Source organism: Canis lupus, chromosome 3 (genome assembly GCF_048164855.1).
Source record: "Canis lupus baileyi chromosome 3, mCanLup2.hap1, whole genome shotgun sequence".
Taxonomy (NCBI): Eukaryota; Metazoa; Chordata; class Mammalia; order Carnivora; family Canidae; genus Canis; species Canis lupus.
This window is the reverse complement of record NC_132840.1, coordinates 86,531,066-86,542,387: the sequence shown is the minus strand read 5'-3', so window position 1 is coordinate 86,542,387 and position 11,322 is coordinate 86,531,066. Positions and strand designations below refer to the sequence as shown.

At 43.1% G+C, this 11,322-nt stretch overlaps 1 protein-coding gene across 1 annotated transcript in view; it reads left to right on the top strand.

Annotated features, from left to right (window-relative positions):
- Positions 1-11,322, top strand: part of OPCML (opioid binding protein/cell adhesion molecule like) — a 1,082,947-nt gene that overhangs the window by 1,018,595 nt on the left and 53,030 nt on the right. The window lies entirely within an intron of this gene.

The window sequence follows — 11,322 nt, the reverse complement described above, 5'->3', positions numbered from 1 at the left end:
CAAATAAAGCCTAGGCCAATTGTTAATTATGGTTTTGGAATTCAGCACAAAGTGCATTAGAATTCTTTAGTTGACTTTACAGCATGCCTAGCTCTTCTGGCCAAGATCCTGAGCTAGATCTCTGAGGCTTATTTCTTAATGGGCTCCCAGGTAGACAAGGGCTCATTCCCAAGCTTTTAAAGCTCAGTCTCTCCCACAAGGGATGGAGCACAGATAACTTGATATCCTAGGTCATGTTCTTTGAAAATTAAAATACCAAGGAAAAGGTATCAATGATTGAGAGTTTTCAATTTCCTCAAACTCATTGTAAACTTATGACTTATTAAGGGAACAAATTCCAATTCCCCTTATCATCATAATACATTTAGTGCTCCCCTTTCCTCTCCCCGTTTTCTTCTTCCTTTTAATCATCCTCTTCCCATCCACACCTGATGGATGGTCTCCTGCTTCTGTTCATACCACAGCATTTACCCATCTATTGGCTCTCCTGCTGGCATAGACATTCATTGGTCTTTTTTTTTCCATCCAGCTACTCAGCTCCATCAGTCTTCTGTATACCAATTTATTCTTCCATCAGCAAACCACTCACCTCTTCATTCACATATTATTTCCCCATTTATCTAACCTTTATTCTATCTGTATACTCATCCACCTCCCTCATATTACTGTTCCCATCTATTTATTTAAACCATCCATCTTTCCCTTACCTGTCAATCCATCCACCAAGCATCCTCCAACTAGCCTTTGGCAGGCATACCTATTTACCAAGCCACTTCAAGGTAATGAAAATCTTAACTGTTATCTCTTCTTTCTGCAAGGGAGGCTCTATCTAGTTATTCTTAAGCACAGCAGCTAAATGATTGGATACATTTTTGTTATCTTCACCCAAAACACACCCTATTAAAAACATATATAGAGAGAAGGGCTTTAGAAAATATATTATGGACATACTTGTTCCTATCAGGATGTGTTATGGTAGGAAAATGATGGAGAATTGGGAGCAGAGTGGAAACACCCAGATGAGCAGACATATCAATGTTTAATTTTCTATTTTGAAAAGCAAAACCTTCAGACCACAAATGAAGCTACCTTCATGGAACATGTTCATTTGATCAGTAGGAAATCCTTTTCCTTCTTAATTTTTTTCCATTTATTCATTTGTTCATGCGTTGCATTTAGTGAGGAACTCCCCTAAAGGAGCTCACATCTGAGATGTGAAAACAGCTATATAAAAAGAAAATTACAGTATAATATTGCAAGTATTATGATAGAGATATGAGAAAATGAGTGCAGTGGAAGCAAATATTGGGAAATGATTAGGAAGCTACTTTTATCCCCTAAGGATGAAAAGCTGAAAGGTAGACAGTTAATATAGGCGGCGGTTATGCTGAGCAGAATATTACTACAAAAGTAAATGGGGTACCAGGACCAGGGCATGTTCAGCCTTCAAGTATTTATTTAGTGTGAATGGTATCTGTTGGATGAAATGAATGAGTACCATGAAAGGAGTTCAACTATAAATGTCCAAAGGGCCACACTTCCCAATTGGCAATAAAGTTGATACAAAATGTCCCAGAAGGGGAGACATACCACCTAGAATGTCAACTCTGGTTAGAATATAAAGTTTCATTTCCACATGGGATTAGTGAGTACACTGTCTTCTATTGGGTCTCAAAGCTCCAGGAGACTTTCTGATAAGTGGAAGAAAAACAGTGACTGGGAGTATGGACATAGCAGAGACTTGAAGAATAAGAGGTGGAGAGAAGTGTGAACTTGCTGAATAGTTTCTTCTAAACTGAGTTTCCTCTCTAGACCAGACTTGCCTAGAACTCAGAGGATTTAGGTTGGAGTACCTGGCTCATTTGCATTTAAATGCTTAACAGCATCTCTTATTTCAAAAGTAAGTTTACAGTTTTTACCTCTTCATTACTTGCTATATCCTACAAGACATATTTTCTTTTGTTTAGTTTGTGTGCTCAAACCACGTATTTTCTCTTTGAAGACATATTGTGATATACTTTGGGGGAAACTTATCTTTACACTCTAATATCACAAGTTACAAGTTATGTTGCCATGGACCAGTTTCTTACCCACTCTGGACATCAGTCTTACGAAGGTAAAGTGCTCATTAAAACAGTGGTCATAATATCCACCTCGAACACTGACCATGACCTTATTGGATGTGAATAGGTAAGGATATTTAACAAAATATGTGGTACATATTAGTTGCAAAATAAACATAGTTTTCTTCCTATCCCTCCTTCAGCCGCCCTTCAAGCCTTCACTTTCCTGTGCTTCTACAAAATATAATTTTAACTGGGTTTGCTTCTTTCAAGAAATGAAAATAAATGTATTTGTATGTTATTTACAGAAGTTTAAAGAGAAGAAATAAATCCCTTAGTCTAGATTATTTAAGGATGCAAACCTGGGAAGTGGGGAGATTTTTGGTACATCTCACGGGAATTTTGAAAAAAAAAAAGAGTAAAACTTAAATTCCAATCTATAAATGTATATTGGGTAGCTAATATCTGACAAGTACTGAGGATACATCCAGGGGAGACAGTGTCTATCTTCAAGAAGGTCTCAGTCCAGTGGAGGATTTAAAACTATATCCTATGGTAGGTGTTGTTCAAGTGCTAGAGGTGCCCAGCAGAGGGCTCATGACCAGACAGTAAGGCTGAAGGAAAGCTTTCAGAGCCAATCATGAAGAAGCAGAAGAAATTAGCTAAGAAAGGGGAGGGAAAGGGAACAAGTGAGTCATGCAGATGAGCCCATGCAGGCATGAGAAGCACAGCAAGGCCGAGAGACTGCAAGAGTAGATTGTCCCAAGAGGGGTGTGGGCAAAGGCAGAATGGCAGGAAACAGGTGGAATGGGTATGCAGGGGTGAGATCCTTAAAAAATCTACAAGAAATAATGAGATGTTGGGATTTGTCCTAAAAGAGAAAGGGAAACATAGAAGGATTTCATCAGAAGAGTGGCTAGATCGGATTGTAATTTGGAAAGATCACTGTGACAGAAGGGTGGATTAATGGACATTGGTCAATCTGGCAAGGAAGATGCATAGTAGGGGCAACTTAAATAATTCAGATGAAAAATCATGAGGAGTATTGAGAAACAGGTAAGCTGGCATGATTTTTAGGGGGTAAGTGAGAAGGACTAGATACATAAGGTGATGGGGAATGTGAAATATGGGGGAAATTCAGGTTTCCAACTTAGCCAACTGGGTGGAAGATGGTCCCATTTGATGATTCTAAAACTTAGGAGGAGGAAGATATCCCAACCAGTTTTTGATACACGCGTTTTCAAGCATCCTTAGAACCTCCAGGTGGAGGGATTTAAGCACCATCAGCATTTTCCTGAGTCATCTAATCATACCCATCATCAACAAGGGATGCCTGATTTCCTTTCTGTGCCTTCCTCTTTAATTCCATAGGAACTCTAGCTCCTTGGATCATCTGCAATTCATTTCTCATCCTCCATTTCCTCTATATCTTGATTTTTGTCTTACAAAGGTACCGGTTTTATTGCTTGTTGTGATAGAGGGGTAGAGGAGCAGTTCTCTGATTAGGCAGCCAGGAAGTAACAGATGATTTAAGTGAGGAAGGGGGAAATGACACAGCTGTCCCACCACCCAGATGGGATTTGGCACTTCTCAAGTCAGTTGCAAAAAGCCAACCCACTCTTCACTGGAGGATGAGAAAATAGCTGGGCACTGAGAATGTTTTATTACAATTCATCGGTTACGTTACAATGAGGAAGTCCTCTTGGCATTACCATATTATCTGATGCTCACTTGCTTGCAAACACATTTCGAAAAGGTGCCTAAGCTTATATACCACTAAGAGGAATATATTCCATTTGAATGACTCAAAGATATAGATATAATTCTACTTTCTTTCAATTTTTTTCCCCCAATGATCCCAGAGAGGCCCTCCCAAGACTAGGGAAGGCTGGATCTCAGCAAAAGCCATGGGTGTGTGGCTGCATGTCTCAGCAACAGGACTCTGCAGGGGGTCTATCAGTCTACGTCAACAGGAGCCAGTCAGTTTGCTCCCATAAGCATATGCTGCTCTGGTGCAGATTTGCAAGTGAGAAAGAACTTAGTTTAAATCCTGATTCTCCCATAGACTAGCTGTGTATCTGTGACTTTACAGCATAATCTCTTGCAACCTTGGTTTACTCATCTGCACAGTGGCAGTAGTAATAACTATGCCATGACACTGCCGTGAGATGTATGAGGGGTGCAGTGGGGAAGTACCCGGCAAGTCCCTGGCCTGTAGGTGCTTGGCACAGACTGGTAGCTGATAACAGGAATTTGTTTCATTCACCCTGGGCTCTGTCTTAGCACAACTATGACACATGATGGTCTAGAAGGCAAAGTGTAAGGGATGGTTTTGCTTAAATATCACATGCTCTGATTTTTTTTTTATTAAGATCCCATGAAATAAAGCATGTAGAGTACCTAGAAACGTGTCCAGCTCCTAAGTGTTAAATAATATCCAGTTCCTTCTTCCTTTTCTCTTGGGCCTCCATACAGTCACTGGAGTATAAACAAACCAACTACAAATGCACATAGGATGTCTATTAATTCCCTGATGCCTCGGCCCTGCAGGGGGTGGGGTGCTATCTGGGTTGATTGTCCCCGAGGAAGAAGGCATGCTGGCACTACCCATGGAGCCTGCTCCTGCACCCCTGGTCTTGTTCCCTTCTCAGTAGATTTGCAAGGACGGTTGCTCCGGTTACAAGACCAGATTACTTCAGTTTCTGTCTCTTTATGGGTAAAGGTCTCAGGGGAATCAGCTTATTAGAGGAAGATTCGCTGTGTGATTGAGTCAGCTAGGACAGTAAAGGGACTCATCGGAGGTTCTCAGATACAAAGGCTCTGGTTCTTCTCTTGATGAAGCCAGGGTCCCAGTCTCAGTGCTGCGGCAGGCAGCATGGACACCCCCATTTGTGATTTCTCCCCGTCTGTTATTTTCCAACTCGTGTGGCGGTGGCTCCGGTACCTGAGTCAGTCTGCTTGTTTGAATGTGTTCCCTTTGATGTCAATTCCTTGTCGACTTACTCACAGAATTCTCTATTGTCCCAGTCTTGCTCTTTCCTGTACTGAACTGTTCAATGGGCAGTTTCAGCATCGCTCCACTTGACCCCTCCCTCTTAATTCCTACCGTAAGGAACTTGAAGCTGCTGAGGAAGGGGGTAAGACAAGACTTGGAAGGTGCCAGAAGGGTGAAAAGTACTGTCTTGTGAATATGCTTTTCGTTTTCACACAGCGCGGTCCATGGGTTAACGATATTTTAGCGGAACCATTCCTGGTACACAAACATTACAACAGCCCCATTGTGTGCATGGGAGTAGGGGGAGGCAGAGCAAGGGCCGAAGCCTGTAACGCTGATGTGTTTATTGAAACCACGCAAGGAGCTGAGAACGTTCACACGTACTATCTCCTATAATATTCCAAACAGCCCCGGGAATGATGTGTTATCCTCACTGCAGCTCAGAGGCACAAGGCTAGAAATCGGCAGGGTTAGGAATGCCATGCAGACCCATTCTTTCCAGTTCAACACCAGATTGCTCCCTGTTGTCGGGGTTAACCTCATTTTCCAAAAACACACCGGGTTCTATGAACACAAGAGGAGGTCAGTCCAGTCTTTTGTAAGTCGGCCTTCTTTGTGAGCTTCTGTGATCAAAGTTCTGTCTCATGGGAAAAAATGGTACCAAGTCCCTAGACAATCTCCGGGCTTGAAGGATCAGGTCTAGCAATGGCTGTGCTCTTCAGCACTGACCCTTTCCACTTCCCCATTGAGGAACAAGCACCTGGTAGTGTTGTTGGCTTCTCTGTGTCTGACCCTTAACCATGCACAAGTCTGAGAGCCTCAGAAAAGCAACATATGGGAGGGAGTTGCCAATTGTGCAACGAACTGAGCAAATAATTTAATTCCAGGCTCCGAGTACACAACACAGTATCATATAAGTAAGAAGGAATAGCTTTTCTTGGTTTTCTAGTTTGCAGAGAACAAGAGCAATCCACAAAAATCACTACCTGGGAAAGTACATTATAGACAATAGAATATAGACTCTATTCAGTCAAATATGACTTCATTCTGGCAAATGGGAACCGTTGACTTTAAATAAATATAAATGGGAATGTCTATGTCAAAACGTCTCTCTCTCTTTCCTCATCTCGTCATCTGTCTATCATCTTTCCTCCATCATCCTCCATGAACCCAGCTGAATGACAGCACGTTGTGTATGTGTTTGCTATTTCCTAAACACCTGCAATAGTTTCTGGTACATGATAAACCTCAGTATCTATTGAATGAGTGTGTCTATGACTTTAGAGCTGAGAAACAACATGATCAAAATTGTCCTGAGAGCAGAGACCTTGTAGAATTATACTGGACAGAGTGAAAGAAAGAAGGCCGGCACCAGTAGGGTAGGAAGTCAGGGAGGTAGAGAGCTCTGTGTGGTCCATATTTGTGATCATGAGTATCTGATGTCGGGGGTGGTCACGGGTTGGAAAGGACCTTACAGGTATAGAAGATAGTGAGAAAGGAAAAAGGATGGTTGCTCTTGTCTGAAAGGAAATAGCCTCTTTTAATTTTTGTTCTTTTTTTTTTTTTTTTTTGTGCCTGTTTTGTCTTCAACGGTAATACTAAGCTTACATTTCTATAAGTGTTCATGTGTTAAGAAGCTTGGGTCCCTCCCAGCATTCATACTTTTCTGATGAAGCATCCACAACACCGAGGCCAATGGTCTGTCCTAGGTCTTACAATCAGTTAGCACCCAGATGAGAACTGGAGTCCAGGTTCCCTGGCTACAAGTCCCTTACTAGCCATCTTTCCTCCCCTGATCTGCTTCTGTTGTCACTCTAGAATCACAATGTCCTTGTCCACTACCACCTGCTCGGGGGGAAGTCAGACTCCTATTTTCTCAGTGTATTTTTCTTCTTAGTCTCAGGCAAGCCCTGTGACCCCCAAAAGGGCAACTTCTACTCCACCCTCATTTCCATTCAGCTTACATGGCATTTAGTTTGCATCTTAACTAAAGGATAACGAGAACTCAACATGAGTAGAGCAGTCAACTGGCCTCACTTCTCAAGGACCATCATGAATAACAACAGAGAGGGGCAGTGTAGGGAGGAAGTGGATTGGATTTCAGCCTTTGGACCAGTGGATTCCCATTATCAACACCCGCCTCCACCCCGTCCCCACTTAAGGCATCTACAGTGTGCCAGCACCATACTAAATCTGATCAAAGATCTAGTGGCAGTAAATGTGGTCCCTGCCTCCGGGGAGCATAGGAGAGAATTAGGAGGACCACACAAACATATGCATGAATTCATATGATTAAAATGCTCAGTGGTGAGGTGCTGTCCTCAGAGGTCACATCCTACTGGGAGAAAATGTGAAGGGTGAATAAATCACAGAGATTACTTTAGACAAATAAATGCCTTGCTTTCCCATACACAGGCTCTGGCACCCAGGCAAGCCCGGGGAAGGCTACCTTAGGGAGGGAAGCTAGGAAGGAGGCTGAACCGCCTTTCCTTCCCCACCTAGCCCAGTGAGTAGCCCTCGGGGCTCCACTGTTCTCTCCACAAACATTAAATAGCACTCAGAGAGCAGAGGGAGGTCCAACTACTGGGCTGGGTGAGCACCCAGCTGCCGCAGTCCTCAACGCCACATCAGTAAACAGCACCACGGCAATCAATTTGGCTTTTTTGATGAAGACAAAACCATAGAGGAAAACCATTAGAAGAGGTAATAAAGGCCCTTCTTGTACAGTTAATAGAGAGCCTCCTGGATGGAACAAGCCCAGCTGTTGCTGCTGAAAATTTACTCCTGTTTTCAAGTTCAAATAGAGACTAAAACATTATCTTCGCGGGAATTGATTTTACGTCTTCCAAACACATATGCCACCTTAATTGTGATTTGTGTGATAGTTCAGCTGCTGAAAGCTTTCGTTTATCTCTACCTGGTTAAACAACTTTAAATAATAACAAGTCAATATATCTGTCTATTGACCAGGGTTCTTCTCACATCCCCAGAGCATACTGTTGATGAAGAAAAAGGTGTTTAACCCTTCAAACAGCCCCAGCATCTGTCCCTCATCCATTTCCCCATGCTCTGTTTTAATGGGGAGAGAGAATCGTTTAACAAATGAACAGAAATTTGCAGGGCCTTCTCTGATCTACTTTCTCCTACAGAGGCTATTTTTTTTTAATTGTTTTGTTTTATTTTAGCCTCAATACATTCATTAAAAGAAAAAAAAGTGATTTTTGTCAAATTGATTCCCTCGTTCCTTTTAGTTATAGAGACTGCTTTTGAATTGAGGGGAGGATATTAAAAGATGGCACCTTGTTTTTTTTGTTTTGTTTTGTTTTGTTTTTGTTTTTAGATGGCATCTTGTTTTAGAAGACCCACCCACATCAACCAAAAAATCCATGGGCTCTCCATTGCATTTTTTATAAGATATATATATATATATATATATATATATATATATATATATATATATTTTTTTTTTTTTTTTTTTTTTTGTAAGAGTGCTTAATGTTAGGGTGGGGTGAGGAAGTGAGGGCAAAGGGGATTATTTTATTTTTTCACATGAACTTAAGCCTAGACTTTTGGAGATTTGAACATCTTGGTGATAATGGTGGTGATGGGGTAAAAGTGGGGGGTTTTCCTTTCTTATTTATTTATTTATTTATTTATTTATTTATTTATTGATAAACTAAATCACTTGTCAGCCAACAGGAAAGGAAGAAGGGAGCAGGCCGGGAAGAGGAGAGCTCATCTAGCCAGTGCCCGTCCTGCCCCCGAGCTAGCCACCCAGTGTCCGGCCTTTTGTCCTTCTTCTAATGAGTCAGCAGACTCTCCTCCCGTCTGTGGGGTCAGGGGGGCCTGGACTGGAGACAGGGTAGGGGTCAATCTTTTCCCGGCCCTGGGCTGTGCCCACGTTTCACCAGGTGACAAGGAGAGGACACTGCGTCAATCGCCAGCTCTCTATGTAACTGGAATCCCCGGCTTCTTCCCCTCTGGTTGGCCTTGCTTCTGTATCACGGGCGAATAAGGGCTGTCAGTGGAAGGGAGGTGATGGGGTTTCACGTGCATCTGGCCCGTTGGGTGAAACCTGCCTGGCGCCAGCACCGACGGACCCAGGGAGAACCAGGGTGCAGTTTCTGCAGCAGGTCAGAGAAACGTGAACCAGAACACCCACCTTACATAGCCTGCCCTGGGCGTGGAAGCCAGAGGGAGGTCCTGGTATAGGCAGGTGAGCTTAGGGTTCATTCTTATGTTAAGGATTCTTTCAAATTTTCACAAACTCTATTTTGGAGGTTTGGTTTCCTTTGTGTTTCTATTGATAGAATTCCACTCCAGACCTCCATTTAAAATCCATCCTCCCTGCTATGCCCTCACTCTCTTTCCTCACTCCCACTTCTCCCAGAAAGCCCTATAGACACAGAGTAAATACTAATATTAATAATAATACTACTCCTTATAACTGACAGATCGCTTATAAACAGTGAGCCGTGAAGATGGGAAGTTATCATTAATTGCTAATTAAGAAAATGCTTCTCTTGGGTTTGTGTTCATCTGATAAAGAACATTTCTTGACTCTTTCTTGTTTGTTCTCCCTTTGTTTTCCTTCGGGGCAGGGACTGTGTATTAATTATCTGTGTATCCTCCTCCGCTGTGAATGAATGAATGAGTGAATGAGTGAACGAATCTATTCTTCTTCTTTCTTTCTCTTTCTTTCTTTCTTTCTTTCTTTCTTTCTTTCTTTCTTCTTTCTTTCTTTCTTTCTTTCTTTCTTTCTTTCTTTCTTTCTTTCTTTCTTTTTTATTTTTTATTCCATAGCTTGCTTCACCGGGTGCATGACCTTCCTCCTTTAATGTAGAGATTAGAATGACATCCCTATCAAGACTTTCTGGAAACCATGATGAAAATGACTCAGTGCTGCACCTGTCTTATGGCTTCCTGTCTCGAATACACTCATTCTGTCTATATGGACTTGTGACAGCCTATCCGTGTGTTTGCATAGACGACATTATAACAACACAAACTACCCACTCCCACCCTTTCCGACGCCATATTGAATCAACTCTTGTCTTACTTTTCCATTTCCTACTTCTCTCCGATTCTTGTCCTCATACACAGTCTTACAGAGATGTAAGCCCAGCAAAGAGAATTCTGTATTGCAGTTTACTAGGATACCAGCAGATGTCTTCTGCAGAGGGTCGGGTTGGCTGGGGCAGGGTAGTGGTGAGTTAGGCAGTGCTATACTTGGCATACAATGGCCACTAAATATGTCAGTTGAATGAAATCAAAGGAACAAAAGCACTGCTCACCTTCTGGACAGGAGCTGACTAGTCTTACGTGGAATCTAAGGCTGCAGGCAGAGCAAGCTTGGTAAATGCCTCCTTCAGTTTTCTACTCTTAATAAACGAACTCACAAAATTTCTAAATTCCTTACCACGGACTCTAAGGGAGAGGCAAGAAGGAGGCGCAGTCAGCGAGAGGGGGTGAGCAAATACCACCATTCTGCAGGGTTCCCGCAGGTCAACTGCAATATGATTCCGTACTTATTTGCAGATGAAGAAACGGAAGTCCAAAGGAAAAAAATGCCCATAATAACCCAAAGCTAGACAAAAACACGGATATCTTGATTCCATACTTTCTAGCCCCGGGCTCTTTGACTTAGACCCGACAGGCCTGGCACTGGGGCCCTGACCAGGGAGCTAACCCTCGCGGTTCCTCTGGAGGGATTCTCAGCTCGTCCTTGTCTAGAGCACACCCTTGGAGGATCTCTTGAGATCCTGTAGATCGTGTCCAGGACCAAAGGCCTTCACTACAGTGGGAGATGAGAAGGGAAAGTCTCGTTCTGGGCCGGGAGACCTGCTTCGTTAGTTGTTGCTCATACTAAAGAAGGCTTTTCAAAATTTTGCTTTGGGGAAGTCAGCAATGCAGTGCACGCTCCTGGTGGAGGGCACAGGCAGCTGCAGTGCCTTCCCCCTGTACCCCGTGCAGGGCTCCGCTTCTTCCTTTGTGCACAGGGGGGCGCTAGCAATACACCAGCGGCAGCCCCTGCACCTCACGCTCTGCAGCTGCTGGGGAAGGGACTTAATTACACCCACTTCCCAGTGAGCACAGCTCGCTCTAGAGCGAGCCAGTTCTGCATTGCAGACCTGCGGGCTATGCTAGCTCACATGTCACCTCCTTCAGGAAACCTGCCGTCTCCGCTTAGCCCCACTCCTCCGGGGTCACCCCTAATCCTCCTGTCTTCCCCAGCCTCTTGGTCAGTTGGCCTTTTACCTTTAC